The 18,151-nt window shown below is 42.8% G+C and overlaps 1 protein-coding gene and 1 pseudogene across 2 annotated transcripts in view; one reads left to right on the top strand and one right to left on the bottom strand.

Annotated features, from left to right (window-relative positions):
• Positions 1-18,151, bottom strand: part of Sh3d19 (SH3 domain containing 19) — a 169,375-nt gene that overhangs the window by 64,789 nt on the left and 86,435 nt on the right. The window lies entirely within an intron of this gene.
• LOC114684203 lies at positions 1,657-1,776 on the top strand (annotated as a pseudogene).

Here is an 18,151-nt window from a genome sequence, read left to right as displayed (position 1 = left end):
GATGTGCTTGCAAGCTAAAGCTGTATCACTAACATTTTTTCCCATCACTTTATGTGTAGATAGTAAGTAAAATGATACATCAGCCCCTGGTCTGCTGGGTTTTCTGGTGTAAATATTCCCGCCGTTGCCTGCTCCGCTCCGCAGTGTGCTACCCCTTAGAAGACGTGCATACTGCACGTCCAGCCACCAGGATGAAACCGACAGGAGATGGTGTTCTAATATTACATTCATTCTGTGATTTATTTGAAACGGGAACCTAATTAATCTTGTCAATAAAAACCAGGAGTCAAATGTTGGGGTAATAACCTAAAAGATGAAAGAAGAGGAACAGCAGCCACCAGAGACTTTTTACCTCTCTGGAGCTTCAGACCAAAAGGGCGGAGATCCTGTCTCCACCCCGCCTTATCACTTCCTGTCTCCACCTCCTGAGTGCTGGGAATAAAGGTGTGAGCTGCCACTGCCTGGCCTCTGTGGTTAACTAGTGGCTAGCTCCGCCCTCTGATCTCCAGGCAAGCTTTATTTGTCAGAACACAAACAAAATATGCCACAACATTTATTGAAGTACAAGTTAAAGCCAGACATGGTACTTGATGCCTATAATTTCAGCACTTGAGTGGCTGAGGCAAGAGCATTGATTGCCTTGAGTTCAAAATCAGCCTGGCTACGTAGTGAGTTTCAGGCCAGTCTGGGCTAATGAACGAGACTCTGTCTGAAATAAAATAAACAAAATCAAACTAACAAAAAGATAAGACAGAATTCATGAGTTAATACAACTTAATTTTTAATATTGTCTGACAGCAAATTTGTCAGCAGGTCTCATGAGCCAGTCTGATCTGGCTTGAGTATATCATTAGACAAACATGTTTCCACTGTGTGTGTGTGTGTGTGTGTGTGTGTGTGTGTGTGTGTGTGTGTGTAAGAGAGAGAAAGAGCCGGGCGGTGGTGGCGCACGCCTTTAATCCCAGCACTCGGGAGCAGAAGCAGGCGATTCTGTGAGTCGAGGCAGCCTGGCTACAAGTGAGTCCCAGAAAGGCGCAAAGCTACACAGAGAAACCCTGTCTCGAAAAACCAAAAAAAAAAAAGAGAGAGAAAGATCAGTTCATTCAGGCTGCTTCAACAAAAATACTACACACTTACAGGTTTATTAGAATCAACAGGAATTTTTCTCTCTCACAGATTTCCAGAGGCTGGAAAGGTCATGACTGAGGTAGCAACAAGTAGTGTGTATCTGATGAAGACCCGCTTTATGGCTCATAGAGGCTGCCTCCTCCTCCTTGTCCCTACACAGCAAAGTGACAAGGATCTGCTGAGGAACGCTGTAAAAGGGCTCTACCCTCATACCCTAATCACAGCCTCAAGGTCCTACCTCGTGGGGGCCAAAGGGACAGCCGGCTCAGTGGGCTAAGTGCTTACCATACAAGCACAGGACCTGAGTTTGAACCCATGTGAAAGCAGGGTGTGCTGGAGGCCACCTCTGTAATCCTGGCTTCCCTGTGGGAAGATGGAAGGTGGAGATGGGACAGTCTACCAGCTAGCCTGAGGTACAGAGCCACAACAAAGGAAAGACCCTCTTCAACAACGTGGAAAGTGAGGATGACACCCAAGTGTGTCCCCTGACCTCACACACATGAAAGATAAATAAATAAGAAAAAACTTGTCTACAGCCATACCACCCTGAACGTGCCCAATCTCGTTTGATCTCGGAAGCTAAGCAGGGTCGGGCCTGGTTAGTACTTGGATGGGAGACTGCCTGGTATATACCAGGTGCTATAGGCTTTAAATAAAAAAATTTATTAAAAAAAAATAAGGAAAAACTTACAGCAGAAAACACAGAACAGTCATCATGGAGGTTTCAGCAGAATAAAGTTTGGTGAGACACAAACATTCAGACCTTACAGATTCTTTTTTTTTGGTTTTTCGAGACAGGGTTTCTCTTGTGTAGCTTTGCGCCTTTCCTGGAACTCACTTGGTAGCCCAAGCTGGCCTCGAACTCACAGAGATCCGCCTGCCTCTGCCTCCCAAGTGCTGGGATTAAAGGCGTGCGCCACCACCGCCCCGGCTTAGACCTTACAGATTCTTAAAGCAAGACTTACAAAGTAATTCACACTGAATATTGAGTGGTTTGTCTACTTCTTAGAGGTCTCATTTGGTGCCGTGTGCTCTCCTGCTTCAGTACAGACTGTACTGGGGCCAGTCTGTGGGGATGGGGTGTGGGGGGGGAGGAGAAGAATGGCGGAATAGAATGCCTCCAGTGTGGGGGGAGAACAGAGGCGGGGTGGGAGATGGGGGGTGGGGTAGGGCAGTGGTAACATAGTGCCCTGTGTAGCAGGCCTGTTACTTCAAGGCTGGCCAGTGTGAGCTCATCCTCCCTCGGCAGAGGCTGACCTGGGCACATTTGGAATCAGGTTGGTGCTCCTCGGTTCAGATGGACTCCATACCTGCTGTTCTCACCTGCCTTCTTCTTCTCCTTCCCGGTTCTTCTTGATGCTCTTAAATATCCTGGCTACATAGGACTGCTTGTTTGGAGACCATCTTACTATCTGCAGTCTTAAGTCCTTATCCTGGTTTGAAGATACCCTTATTCTAAAGATTGCTTTTTCTCTGTCCACCTAAGCGTACTCTGTCTCTGGGGTCATTTTACACAGCTAGCAGCAGCCATCAGTTTAAAGGACTCCAATGCCCTTCAGCTACCAGATGTGTTCTAGGATTTCCAGTGGCTTTGCAAGGAATGGAAATTAGCTGGTGGGAGTCCCCATAGTCTTGCTTATGTAAAGGAGACATTTCTAAGCATTTGCATAAAAGTTTTTGTGCCTACACATTGCTGGAGTTCCTGCCGCAATTCCCAAAGGCGAACAAACCCTTGTGTTGTTAGAAGGAGCTCACTGTTTCCATGTTTCATTTCCATTGTTGGTCAAAGCTACCAGGGAGAGGAACTTTCTCAGGAAATTTCTATTTTTCAAGGGCATGGTTCGATTCATTTTCAAATTGTATTTTACTAGTAAAACAAAGGCTTTGGGAAAGTCTCTCCTGGATAAAATTACATTGATTAGTTTCTGTGGTTTGTATCTACTGCTCTGTTATTTTCTCAACTCGTGATTCGGCCTGTTTTATCCTGGTTTAGAAGATTTCCAATAGCGGTCTATGTTTTATTCCTGTTATTGATGGGATGGCAGTATAAGTGTCTTCCCAAACATCCAGAGCTGCTTGTGGCAATACTGCACGTTCTGTTCCAGACAGGTACCCTGCTGAAACCAAGGCCGTAACTTTCCCAAGATTTACAGCTGTTCCTGTCTGAGTGCAGCCATGTCAGAGGACACTGCACTGTCCCCTCCTTGGGAAGAGGAGGAAGAGAAAAGGGGGGGAGGGGCAAAGCAGGGTGAACTGCCACTGCGAGGGTGGGGTGGGAATCTAAGCCTTTACTTTTAATTCTCCCCATTTCACACAGTTCAGACAGCCAGGGTCTGAAGAAAACCGGGTGGCACCTCCCTGACAGGCAGGCCAGCAGTGACAGCAGCCTGACAGAAAATACCAGAAAAGACTGAGTGCTCAGTCTATCAATGAACTGTATGCTGAGCGATGGGGCCGTGGAGAGCTGAGCGGGTAAAAGCACGCCTGAGGACCTGAGGTCCATCCCGAGGACCTGAGGTCCATCCCTAGGACCTACAAGGTAGAAGGAGAGCATGGACTCCAGCAAGTTGTAGCACAGCTCCCTCTCCACAAAATAAAATAAAATAATATAAAATAAAATAAAATAGACACATAAACTAGATTCAGAATGTTTAAAGCAGAATGACAACATTGTTTGTTCCTCAAGGGTATTAAAACCCTTGTCAAATCCCAATTAATTTTCCTGGGGAGTGGGAACAAGTAGACCCGCTCACAGGCTCACCACAGTGACAAGCTCACGTAAAGGTATGATATCTGGGCCCTCGAGTTACAACAAAAGGAAGTACCAGCGGAACACAGAAAAACGTTAGTTCTCGGTAGGCTTTAAGATGATTCAGCTGGAGCAAACATTATTAGGGAGTTATTGTTTTAAAGAACACATGTCTTAATATTTGGTATAAGTTACCTCATTACTCAGAAAAATGCTGTCACAGACAGTACTATTTTTGTTTGTTTTCGACATGGGGTCTCACTATGTATTCCCGGCTGACCTGGCACTTGGTGTGCAGACCAGGATGGTTTCAAATTCAAAGGGATCCTCCTGCCTCTGCCTCATGAGTAATTTTTCTGCATATAAGTGAGTCTCACTGTCAATATACCATCGTACAGGAATTCAAAACATCTATTGAATATCAGAGTGAGTGTTTTATAAAATTATCTGTTGAGATACAAATTTTTGCTTTTATGTGTTCTGTTTTCGTATGCAACAGGCATGGTTCAAGGTCACAAGATTTGAGACTAACAGCACTGGGCTGTGGCTCTAAATGCACAAGCTGAAATAAAGGCTGTCACTTACAAATGGCCCCTGATTCTCTTTCTCTTGTCCTTAGTATCTTTATCTCACTGCAGCCAAAGGCATAAGGAGGTTAAAATAGAGTTTTGATCAACCCCACAGAAAATGATGGGCAAGGGGATGGAATGTTCATTTTAATGCAACTTTGAGGAAATGGACCCCTTACTGAAATCTTTAAGGAGACAAACTGGTGTGAATGGCTGGCTTTCAAATGAGGGCCGCAGAGACATCTTCACGAGTTCCGGTGCTGGCTAAGCAACTATGAGCTTGGATCCCAGCACCGAGTGAAAGGTAGGAGGGCATGGCCACATGACCCTATAACCCCAGCACTGTGCGTGGGGTGGTCAGGGAGGACTGGAGAAAAGAGAATTGCTGAAGCTTGCTAACAGCTGGTCCAGCTCCAGGTTCAGCGAAGAAAGCAAGAACACAACAGTCACTGTCACCCCCTTCCCCGACCGCTACATGAGAATGTGCACCTGCACACACATGCATGCATGCCACACGTGTCTACCTGCCACCCTGGACCAAGAATATGTAAATAAAAATTACCTAAATAGCTTATATCAGGAACCCATTGACAAGGACAGAAGACAAGTAGTAGGGATGTCTATACAATTCAATACAAGAAGTTACCTTTGAAATCACAATCCTTCTGATATGAGGTCACATCAATTCCCTCTCTTCTCTCTCTCCCCCCACCTCCCGACCGTGTGTGTGTGTGTGTGTGTGTGTGTGTGTGTGTGTGTGTAAGACACATGCCAATGTCTTACTGTATAGTCTTGGCTGGCCTTGAACTTCCAATCCTCCTACCATAACCCTCTGTAAAGGCTATATTTGTATTGAATTATTTTAATTTTATTTCTCTATTCATTGGGGTAGGGGTTACAACCACTCATATGGAGGTCAGAGGGCAACGTGCAGAAGTTAGTTCTCTCCTTCGACCATGTGGGTCCTGGGTATCAAATTTGACCTGCTGAGCTATCTTGTAGGTCCCAAGGTTATTTTTTTTTTTTTTTTTTTTTTTTTTTTTTTTTTTTTTTTTTTTGTTTTTCGAGACAGGGTTTCTCTGTGTAGCTTTGCGCCTTTCCTGGAGCTCACTTGGTAGCCCAGGCTGGCCTCGAATTCACAGAGATCCGCCTGGCTCTGCCTCCCGAGTGCTGGGATTAAAGGCGTGCGCCACCACGCCCGGCTTATCAAGGTTATTTTCTTAACAACCAAAACCAATAAAGAGTGGGGATGAATGTGTAGCTCAGTGGTAGACTGCAAGGTTTGATCCCCACCAGGAACAGACTTGACTTAAATGCTCAGATTCAGCCTCTTGTTCATGCAAGTAACATCTGAGAGAAGCTGGAGGAACCCACTTCTGCATGCGGAGTACCCATCTGCATTAGGCTGCATAAGAACTCTGGGAGTGTGCAAGCCCCCGGCCTAGGGATCTCTGACTGTCAAACACGCAAAGTAACTGAACTGAGTCTAGAAGTCTACGGCCCAACTGAGGTCAGAACCACGTCACTTAATGTCACTTCCCTTGCCTATGTAGTATGATATTGTTGGAGTAGATGATCTCTAGCCTACCTACCTAGATTAAAAATTATGAAATTTAAAACTGTAAGGTTCAATTTAAGTCTATTTCATATAAAATAAGGACACAATCCAACAAGAAAGGGGGTCAGACTTGATATTTATTAACTTTCAATAATACCAAGAAACAAAAGCCAATCCAGTTGACAGACTAATATCTTTTAATTCAATCCAGACTAAAAAAGTTACTATCTCAAGTTTACCAATGAGAAAGTCTATTTAATTTGAATGTCAGAGCCTTAGATCTAGTAAATGAGGAAGCCAGGGTGCATTACCACTGGGCTTCACTGCTTCACAGGAAGTCCATGGTCAGCTGTGTGTGTGCACACTGACACACGGATCATCTTATAAAAATATGGAGTAATTGCCAAGGAACCTTGAGAATTTGTCTTCTTTCACTGAATATCTTACAGGCTTGAAGAGTTAAGTCAGAGGTGACAGGAAGAATAGGGACACTATCTTGAAGGGTATTAAGAGCAGACATATAGGTCAGTTGGTAGAGTACTTGCTGGCATGCACAAGACCTTGGGTTTAGTCCCTGGCACCACATAGATTGAGCACGGTGGCATAGGGGAAGTAGAGGCAGGGGGACCAGATGTCCAAGGTTATCCTTGGCTACATAGTCAAGCTCAAGGCCAAGTCAAGCCAGGGCTAGAGACCTTGTCTCGAAGAAAAGATTGATTATATCTGGGGTTTTTGAAAAGATAAAACACATCCAGGAATATTATGAGGATTATCATGATATACCTGGGAATTCATAGATCTGGTTGTGTTTTGTCTTAAGAAATCCTACATGAAAATATGTCTAGCCTTTCTTGGTTTAAGAAAATAAGACAACCAAGATGCCTGCTGCTCACGAAGGCACAGGTTGACCGACTGACTGCCAGTGTCCCTAGGCAATGAGTGCATTTTCCTCTTCATAATGGAGGCGATGGCAGGGATTGGTTTGTCTGTAAACACTTTAAAGCCCTAATGTATTCACGGGATTCAAATGCACTTTAGAGTGAAAACTATAGTCTGGGGTAGTTTTCAAATCAGGATGAAGTATCCGAGGAATGTGGCTTTCACGTCTAAGTCTGTAATACTGCTGCTGTTGCCTCTTGCCATGGAATCGTGTTATCGTGCGAGGCTGAAACAACCCCAGACATTTTTAAGCTCTAAAGACATGAGGAGTTTTATTATGAGGATGCCGAGTTTATCTCTAGAATTCTTACAAAACAGAAAACATGGTTGCGCACGGTACGGGACTGGTGCGAAGCAAGCCTGTCTGCTCCCTGTCGGCTCTCGCTCCCTGATGTCACCTTTAGGCTTGGGCTCCGCCTGCATCTGCACACCCATCCTAGCAATCCCAAATCGAAACCATTTCAAGCCCAGAACGAAGTTAACTTTACAATCCTGGGTCGTCTAGCTTGAATTTACAAGAGTAAGACTTGATTAGCAAATCCTGCAGGTCAGAGGCCCACCAGCTATGGCCACCTGGTGTGGGATCATGGGGAAGTCTGGCTCAAGGTGCCCAGGCTTCTGCTGGGCCTGGGGACTTGGGAGGCAGTTCTCAGAGAAGCAAAGGCACACTGCCACCGTGTCACTGCGTGGGGTAAGATTTTGTAGCACTCTTATCATCACATTGCTCAAAGCCATGGAAACAATACCCTGACCGCAGGCTGGATAACCCACATGGGGCTGGTTCCTGTCATTCCTAAGAGCCCTGAGTCCTCAAACCACCAGGAAGCATCCTGACAATGTCTATCAGGCTTAAGTGTCTTATCTATTTCTCGAAGAGCACGGAGAAGTCATTCTGGGTGTAGACTGAGCGGAGGTGGGGGTTTATTCCCAAAGGGATACAATCAGTTTCCCTGAGAAGCAGACCTGCTTATGGACAAATCAGTCCTAATAGAAGCAGAAAACCAAATCTGTAACTTTCTTTCAAGTAGCCTAAGAAAGTACCTTATCATGACGTCAAAACCCACAGTTTCTTACAACCCCAGGCACCTCCAGTCCAGATAGAGCAAGTAACCATATGCCTCGGCAGGCTGCAGGGGAGCCTGGATATGACACACACTCAGAGCCTGGCTCTTTTTACTGTGTAGAATCTTATCATGATCAGACACCTGCTCAAAATGATCGAGCTCTTCAGGCCCACAATCAATGTTAACTGTGAGGTTATTTATAACAAAAATGAGCAAATATTAAAATATCAAGACCTTCTGGGTGAAAGTGGATCAAAGAGTCCTGACCTTGAAAAGCAGTGACGACATCAAAACTCAATTTAAGTGGGTTTAGTCTGCTTATCCAAGGCCCAAAGAGACTATGATGGTCAATTTTCTGGCGACAGTCTTCATATTTACGTGTTCCTCTGAAGGCATTATGTAGGTGTTAAAAGGGGTTACTACTGGGAGGTTAGCCTTAAATAAATCCACGTGGGCCTGATTCAGTCAGCTGGAAAGCCTCAAAACCAGAGCTGAGGCTTCTGTGATGGAGAATTCTTCCCATGGGCAGGACCCACGCAGCTGCTTCTGTTGGTGGGAGAGCGTGTGACAACCTGCTTCCTCGTGGCCTGTTCCATGGCTCTTGATTTGCTTAGTCAGCTCCTATGATACTGTGAGGAGTCTCTGCAATCTCTCTCTTTTAAAACAAGATTTATTATATTATTAATTTTGTATATGTAAGTGGGTTTGCATGTGGACATATGCACTAGAGTGCTGATGGCCTCAGAGGCCAGAGGCATTGGATCTGGAGTTATAGGTGGTTGTGAGCAAACCAATATGGGCACTGGGAATCGAACTCTGGTCTCTGCAAGAGCAGCACATGCTCTTAACTGCTGAGTCATCTCTTCAGCTTCCCAATGTGTCTATCAATAGAGGTACATTTACCACTCATTCTGTGTTTCCAACAAGTATGGCAACTAAAGAAGTGCCACAGACCTAAGAGATAGCTACTATGATTAGTTCTATTTGCAGAAGAACCTGAAGTAAAGAAAAGCAAAACTTGCCCCAGGGAATCCAGCTCCTGAATGATGCAGCCAGGATTTAAATCCGGCAGCCTGAACAGCAGTGCTTCATACCCATTCTACCTACAACCATGTCTACCTGGACCGGCTCTACCAATACGGGAGTCCCACGCAGCGGCAGCGGGGCTTTGAAAGTTCATTTCAGAACGTCCTAAAAGGTTCTTCAACTTGAGCATGCATGGTCCTTTTTCAAACACTGGCTAGAAAGTGTTCATTAGGAGTCTGAATTAAAATTTACAGGCATGGATAAGAGATTGGGTATGAGCATCCTGTTGGTTTTAGTGGCGCTCTTACCCTTTGAGGAAAAGTCACGGGACACAACAAAATCCACTAACAAGAGTTTTATTGAGGAAGGGAGAAAGGGATAGATGTGTTCAGGCCTGCTGAAAGGACACGTGAAGGAAGGGATGGGGACACACAAAGACACACGGACATACACAGACACAGACAGACACAGACACACAGACACAGACAGACAGACAGATAGAGACACAGACACACAGACATAGACACAGACAGACAGAGACACAGTCAGAGACAGACATAGACACACACACACACACACACACACACACACACACACACACACACGGCCCACCTTTTAAGGACCACCTTGCACATGTGCACACAAGCTCATGCAGCTACTCCACTCGTGTGCATAAATCATGTGGTCACTCCACATATGATTTACATGACCACGCAGCGCATGGGTTACGTAGGACGTATGACTGGAAATGACTAAGTGTTCTGCTGGGGCATGCATGATCATGGGGGCGTGACTGGAATTCCTATCACATTCTAATAAAAAATGTGAGTTAAATTGAAAGATACAATGTGTGTGTGGGGGTGGGGAGAGGGAGAGGGAAGGAGAGATGTAACATGAACCTTAGATGGTCTTATTAACAAAAACCCGGTATCAGATATTGGGGTGAATTCTGAAAGATCAGAGAAGCAGAACAAGCCACAGCCAACTTCACCTCAACAACTCCTTATCTGATCCTGTTTCCATGAATCCTCAGACTGGAAGATTCTGAGTCCTCACCCAAATGGATCTCAGCTGAACTGCTGCTAAAAAGCCTAAAAACTTAAAAGCCTCTAGTTCCTGGTCCTCACACCTTATATACCTTTCTGCTTCCTGTCCTCACTTCCTGGGATTAAAGGCCTGTGTCCTTCCCAAGTAAGATATGAGGTCTCAAGTCCTGGGATTAAAGGCGTGTGCCACCATGCCGGGCTCTGTTCCTAGTGTGGCCTTGAACTCACAGAGATCCGGATGGATCTCTGCCTCTGGAATATTAGGATTAAGGGTGTGTGCCACCACTGTCTAGTCTCTAGTGGCTGTTTTGTTCTCTGACCCAAGATAAGTTTTATTAGGGTACAAAATATATATATTGGGGGACACAATGTATCGAGAGAGAGAGAGAGAGAGAGAGAGAGAGAGAGAGAGAAACAGAGAGAGACAGAGAGACAGAGACAGAGAGAAGGTAGACAGAAAGAGAGAGAGAGAGAGAGAGAGAGAGAGAGAGAGAGAGAGAGAGAGAGAGAGAGAGAGAGAGAGAGAGAAAGATACTAAATCCACAGTCTTGCCAAGTGCTATGTAAGTGCTCTACCACGGAGCTACACCCTCACAAAAACCAATATTTTTGTTATTTTCTTCTGCTGTACCCATAAATAATGCAGGGCAAAGGAAGAGCTTTAAAAAAGATGTTATAGTACAAGTGAGAATGCAAACTTTCAGCAAAGACATTTGGCAGTACAGATACTCCTTGACTAAAAGAGAAACCGGGTCTCAAACAAGGTAGAAGGCAGGCCGAACCCTTAAGGGTGACCTCTGGTCTCTACATGCCCACACACTTACATACAAATGTAAACACACACACACACACACACACACACACACACACACACACACCTACTTTACCTACTGAATATCACTGCTTAGCCTTATCTAAAAATTTTTTTTTTTTTTTTTTTTTGACAGTTTCTCTTTGCTTTGCGCTTTCTGGAACTCACTGGTAGCCCAGCTGCCTCAACTCACAAGATCCCTGCTCTGCTCCCATGCTGATTAAGCTCCCACCACGCCCGCTAAAAATTTTAAGTCAAATCATTAAATCAAAGATCATCTGTACACATGAAGTCCCAAACTGTTTATTTGTATTTTTTTGCTCTGTCAATTTCACCATGAGGAATTTATCATGAGATAATCAGTGGCAGCTGATAAAATGCAAACACAGGAATGCTCACAGCACTAACAGTAAGAAGCTGGGCAGTACTCAGGGGGCAGAGGCAGGAGGATTGAGGGTCTGGGGCTTCATCGTGAGACCCTTTTGGAAGGAGAAAGGACAGTGAGGGAGGGAAGGAGAGTGGGATGGAAATAACTGAAACGGCAGGAGACAGCATGATAATGTGAGATATCCTACACCTACAAGATAGAGTACTATCAAGTGTGTGTTATGGGGAGATGCTTACACTTGTTCATTATTGCTTTGTGAAGAACTATGCCAACAAGCACATTACAAGCCTTCACAGTAAAATGCCAAGCCATCAATACACTGACATTAGTAACTTTTGAACTATTAGTGATATTTTTTCTTGATGTTTTTAATAGACTTTCTATAACAAACATTTTTAAAATTTTTTTAAAAAATTTAAGCATAATTTTAAGAATATTTATTGAAATGGGAAATTTTTCATGAACTAATGAAATAAAAGCAATAATTTTAAAATAGCATATTCATGAACCTCTTTTCATATTAAAGTCAGAATCTAGTTGAAAAGATAAAATCAGAAAAACTACATTAAAATGTAATAATGATTAACCATGGATAGGCATGATTAGATGATTTTCCTTTCTTTTATGTACTTCTCTTTTAAAAAAATTCCCATCATGAATATATTCTGCTTCATAATTAAACACATGTAATTCCACTTTTTTTTTTTTTTTTTAAGAGTCAAGGTGTTAAAGACAGAACTCCCCAGATGGAAAATGGTGAAGAATGCAGTTTAGTCTCTAAGGACTCCTTCTGCCCAGATCTTCTCTTCGGGATCTACTAGCAGACCAGTGGGCAATGGCTGGGCTAAGCATTAGGTCCTGCCTATCAGCCTGCATTGCACCCTGGCCTGCCTGCAGGACGCAAGGGCCAAGGACAGCTTTTATCTTGAGGAAACAGGTGTGGCTGAAGATTTGCCCTTTAGACACTGCTTCTCTGAAGCTTGAGACAACTGGCACGTTTCCTCTGGTCTTTCATTTTCTTAATGGCCAAAGGGAAGGTACTAATTCTTAGCCCTCCTGTCCCAAAGGAGGGAGGGACAAGAAAAGCCTTCTGGGGACACTCATCTTAAGTTCAGTGCAGTCACAAGGGCTGTGCATCCGGAGGACCCCTGCATGGCCACAGAGCTGAGCTGTCTACCACAGGAGCTGGAGCAGAAGAGGCAAAAACTGTCGCTGGGGCTGATGTGAAAGTTCTCATGTGTTATGTAGATTAGATTCTCTAATCAACCAGAGAGCTCCAGTCCTGGGTCCAGAGAGCTCCAGTCCTGGGAACCAGTGAGCTCCTGTCCTGGGTCCAGTGAGCTCCAGTCCTGGGTCCAGTGAGCTCCAGTCCTGGGTCCAGTGAGCTCCAGTGAGCTCTAGTTCTAGGTCCAGAGAGCTCTAGTCCTGATTTCTGGACTAACTCAGTTTTAGCTACAGGCTACCAGAAGCATGGGCTTCTGAGTAGCAGCTGTTGATTGTCAAGGAGACAGAGGTCTGAGGTCCAGGCTGACTGAATGTTTTTATTTTTAACCAACTCTGTCTAGACTGAGATTTTTCTAGGAATTAGTTTCTTTTGTAGTTTATAGTCCTAACCAATATACTTGAAAAAGGTGGTCTGTGCTATGCCAGTAAGGGACATATTTAAATAAAATTTAAAGCCCCATTTTACAGGGATATTTATTGGTTGGGATAACCATAACCTAAGGACAGACTGAGCCACAAAGCTGTCCACCAAGCTCACTCAACCAAAGTCTCTGTGATATTGGCTTTGCAGAGCCATAGGTAAATTACAGTGCTTCTAAATTATAGTGCAGAAAGGTAAAGAACGAATATAAAATACAACCCAAGGAAAGAGGGGAAAGAATTAAAGGGTCACGAGTTCCATGCGTTCCCTGGACTGCTGAGAAACGGTGGCCTTACAGGCCTGTCTTGAGAGACCATAAATACAAGCTAGCTGGCCCAAAGCTGGCTGCCTGCTGCTTAATTTGCAACTTCAGAAAAGCTCCCAAGTAAGTTTGATGGCAGCAATAGGTCAGCTGATAAAACTTTTCAATTATCCAATAGACACAATATAAACGTTCCATTTTCATTCCCATCACACCACAGGGAAATGCTAAGGTCCCATTTCTTAAAACTACAATAAAACAGCACAGTTCATATTATCACATCTCCCTCTGCAAAAGGGTTCTTTCTTTCACAAAACCCATATGCACTTTAATTTTTCACCTTGTTTCAAACTTCATAGATCCTAGAGCAAAAGTAATGTTTCTGTTATAGCTCACAAAACATAATGCCAAGAAGTAATTACACACAAGCTATAGTTTATAGAGGTACAGAAATCAAAACATATGGGCAGGGAAATACTACAGAATTACAGTAGTTAAATGGGGCCCAGGAGAGCACGATATTTTAATAGACATACTTAGAAGGAGAAAAGCAAAAAACAAGGTAAATCTTTTGTTCAGACATTCTATTTAAAACTATAATGAGAAGATGGTGACATGCCAAAGTGAAACCTCAACATCAGCAATGGGTACCGATGCCTAGAACCAAGATCAACAATGGATACCAATGCTGAGAACCATGACCAACAACAAGCACCAATGCTGAGAACCATCAATGACAGGTATCAGTGCTGAGAACCATCAGTGACAGGTATCAATGCTGAGAACCATAATCAACAGCAGGTACCAATGCTGAGAACTATCAATGACAGGTACCAATGCTGAGAACTATCAATGACAGGTACCAATGTTGAGAGCTATCAATGACAGGTACCAATGTTGAGAACTATCAATGACAGGTACCAATGTTGAGAACTATCAATGACAGGTACCAATGTTGAGAGCTATCAATGACAGGTACCAATGTGAGAACTATCAATGACAGGTACCAATGCTGAGAACCATGACCAACAACAAGCACCAATGCTGAGATCCATCAATGACAGACAGGTACCAATGTTGAGAGCTATCAATGACAGGTACCATTGTTGAGAACCATCAATGACAGGTACCAATGCTGAGAACTATCAATGACAGGTACCAATGCTGAGAGCTATCAATGACAGTACATGGAACTATCAATGACAGGTACCAATGTTGAGAACCATCAATGACAGGTACCAATGTTGAGAACCATCAATGACAGGTACCAATGTTGAGAGCTATCAATGACAGGTACCAATGCTGAGATCCATCAATGACAGACAGGTACCAGTGTTGAGAACTATCAATGACAGGTACCAATGTTGAGAACTATCAATGACAGGTACCAATGCTGAGAACTATCAATGACAGGTACCAATGCTGAGAACTATCAATGACAGGTACCAATGTTGAGAACTATCAATGACAGGTACCAATGTTGAGAAATCAATGACAGGTACAATGCTGAGAACTATCAATGACAGTACAATGCTGAGAACTATCAATGACAGGTACCAATGCTGAGAACTATCAATGACAGGTACCAATGTTGAGAACCAGGAGCTTTTGACACTCTTAATGAATGCTGTAACTTTAACATCATCAGCTCTATTTCTGAATTTACTGAACTCTGCACTATAAATATTCTCCGAGTTACACTTAAGTCCCTCCCTAGGCACCATATCACCACGGAGGCATCTGAAATTTCAGAGGCAGAAACATAAATCATGTAAAAATGTAATATTTAAAATGACTATAAGAACAGAAATGAGGGGCAAAAAAAAAAGTCTATCTAAGGGCTGGAGAGATGGCTCAGTGGTTAAGAGCACTGGCTGCTCTTTTAGAGGTGTTGAGTTCAATTCCCAGCAACCACATGGTGGTTCACAACCATACAATAGGATCTGATGCCCTCTTCTGGCATGTAGGAGTATATACAGATAGAGCACTCATACATAAAATAAATAAAAATTTAAAGTCTATCTAGGAAAAAACAAGAGTTTTTACAGACAGATCTACATACAAGATGTTTCTTACAGGACACCTACTAACTATAGAGACCTGGAATCAATCTAAACACAACTCAAAAGGAACTAGTTGGATAAATGATATAAAGCTATGCTGAACAATATTATACAGTTAGAAAATAGTGAATTCTAAATATGTTCACTTTGTAAAAAACAAATTGGCAGGAATATATGTGTGTGTTCCTTTGTAACTATGCACCACATATATCCATGCATACACAGATCCACTTATATCACACATATGTATAGAAAGTAGGCTAGGACAGATATTGAACCACAAGATTCTCGAATAGTTATCTAAGAGGTAAAAAGTAAATACCACAGATTCCTGTATTATTAAAAAGAGTGACACATGTTACTGTGTAACCCTGCTTCTTTTCAATTTATTTTATTATCTTACATGTATAAACGTTTGCAAGCATGTATGCCCTTGATCTCCATGCCTTGACTACAAATACCCATGCTGTGTTCAAAGTCAAGGTCAAACTGTCTCTTCCCTATTGCCAAATCTCATGGCACTGGTCTACATACCTAAGCTATGGCCCTGAATAAAGTCGTCCTCACTGCTGAGCCAAGTTTCACATTTGACTGGCAGCCCAGTCCTTGAACTCTCTGTGTCATCCCAGCAGAAGTGAAGGGCTATCTCATGATCTCCATCCCTACCCCAAGTGAACCCTGAGCTTAAGGGCACGCCAGGAAGTACTCCACACTGAGCTGAGCTATAGTATACCCAAACCGGCAGGATTTTGTGTTAGAAGGTAAACAATCTTTTCTCTTTCTTTTCTTTTGTTTTTGTTTTTTGATACAGTTTCTCTGTGTAGCCTTAGCTGTCCTGGAACTCACTCTGTAAACCAGGCTGGCCTTGAACTCAGAGATCTGCCTGCCTACTGTCTCCCAAGTACTAGGATTAAAGGCGTGTGCTGCCACCTCTGGCTTAAATACTCTTCTTAATTACTTAAGTTTCATCTTTTGTGAATTTTTTAACCCATTTTACTGAGTTGTCTTTTTTTTTCCCTTTTTCCTGAAATGCAGTTTGTTTGTTTGTTTAAATCTTCGGCACTAATCTTTGTTACTTATGTGTACCACATGATCACACTTTCCTTTTTACATTTTTCTGACATAATCAGATAACCTAAATTTAAAATTTCATTCAGCCCAATAATCTTGTTATGGCTTATACTTGTCAAGCTTAACAAACTCACTGTGAGGATTGGAGAGATGGCTCAGTGGTTAAGAGCACTGACTGTTTTTCCAGAGGACCTAGGTTCAATTTCTAGAGCCCACAAGGTAACTTACAACATCCATAACTCCAGTTCCAGGAGATCTGACACTTCTTCTGGCCAGGTATGTACAGACATATATGCAGATAAAACACCCATATACATAAAATTAAAACAAAACAAAACTCACTGTGCACCCTTCAGTCACAAAGACAATCTTAGATATTTGTTCAAGCAATTCGGTTTTGCTTCTTTATTTTGATAGCTTAGAGACTTATCTCATAGGGTTCGTGTGGACGTTGAACACCTGGATAATCAATGTTTCTAGCACCATTTGTTGACAGCTCATTCTTTTACTGATCTGGGATGCCACCTCTGTCCCATCCCACAGATACTGAATATAATTACCCGTCTGTGAGCTCTTCCCATTCTGTCCCAGTGACCTAACTGTTGACAAAACACTGTCTCAATCACTTGCGGCCATCTGCCTCGCCTTCTTGACTTTCAAAATTACCTTGGCTACTTTTTCTCTTTATTATACATTCTCGAATCACTTAAAGTTTCCTTTCTTATGCATGAGTTTTAAACAAAATATCACTGAATTTCCTGAATGGGCCCCAAAAGAGATTATGATAGGTAATTGTAACAAGGCTTTAGGAATATCAAGATTCATGTGATAATTCTTGAAAAGTAGATTTAAAGGTTTTGGTTCACTCCTGCTTTCTTTGCTGCTGTAAATTATTTTCTTGTAGGAGATAAAATATTTGAGATGAAATATCTCGTTATACAGTCCCCGTAAGTCATTGAAATCTGTAATTTAAGGCTCATGGGGTGGTAAAAGGGTTCCTAATCTATTCGTGGCAATCATTGCCACAGGACTTAACATTCTTTATTATCTTTGGTTCCTACTTCCGTCTAATTAGTTTCTCCAACACTGGTTCACGGCACTTTTTTTTTCTAGATGTTATTAATAGCCGTGTCTGGGGGAGAAAGTTACGAATTTAAATAAAAATTTAATTTGATGTGTACTAGAGATCTCACTTAAGACTTTTATAAAGCACTTTATATATTTAAAAAATGCTCTCATTAGTATTTGTGAATGTTTCTGCTGGGAGAAACATGCTCTTCTAGAATTAAGAGAACAATAGAGACGATTAAATTTTGGTCAAAGATCATTCCTGGGTGTGGACTATTCATCTCTATTCAAAGTGACAACGGATTGGCTTCTGTTTCTGGATACCTAAAAGATGAGCAGAGTTTGTAAATAACTTAGAATTATATTTGTTGTGAAGGCTTGGATCTGTGGAGGGGGAAAAGATAAATCTTAACTTTAAAAAAATACTGTAGATCCAATATTTAAAATGAGATAAAGCCTTCCCTATTGCCTTACTTTGAATTAGGGTAGACTTTTGAAACTAACTCAAGTCCTTAAAAAAAGGTTTATTTTAAATTTTTATGTGTGGGTATGTGCACCTGAGTGCAAGTGCCTGTAGAAGTCAGAAGAGGGTGCCAGATTATCTGGAGCTGGAGTTAGAAGCAGTTGTGAGGGGCCCAACGTGGGTGCTGGGAACCGAGAACCGGGAAAACAGTCCTGAAAGAGCAGGAAGCACTCTTAAAGGCTAAGCCATCTCTCCAGCCCCCAAATTAAGTCCTCTTGAAATTGTGTTTGGGAGACATAGAG

The sequence above is a fragment of the Peromyscus leucopus genome, chromosome 6 (genome assembly GCF_004664715.2).
Source record: "Peromyscus leucopus breed LL Stock chromosome 6, UCI_PerLeu_2.1, whole genome shotgun sequence".
Lineage (NCBI taxonomy): Eukaryota > Metazoa > Chordata > Mammalia > Rodentia > Cricetidae > Peromyscus > Peromyscus leucopus.
Note: the sequence above shows the minus strand (reverse complement) of the source record. Positions and strands in the feature narration are given on the sequence as shown.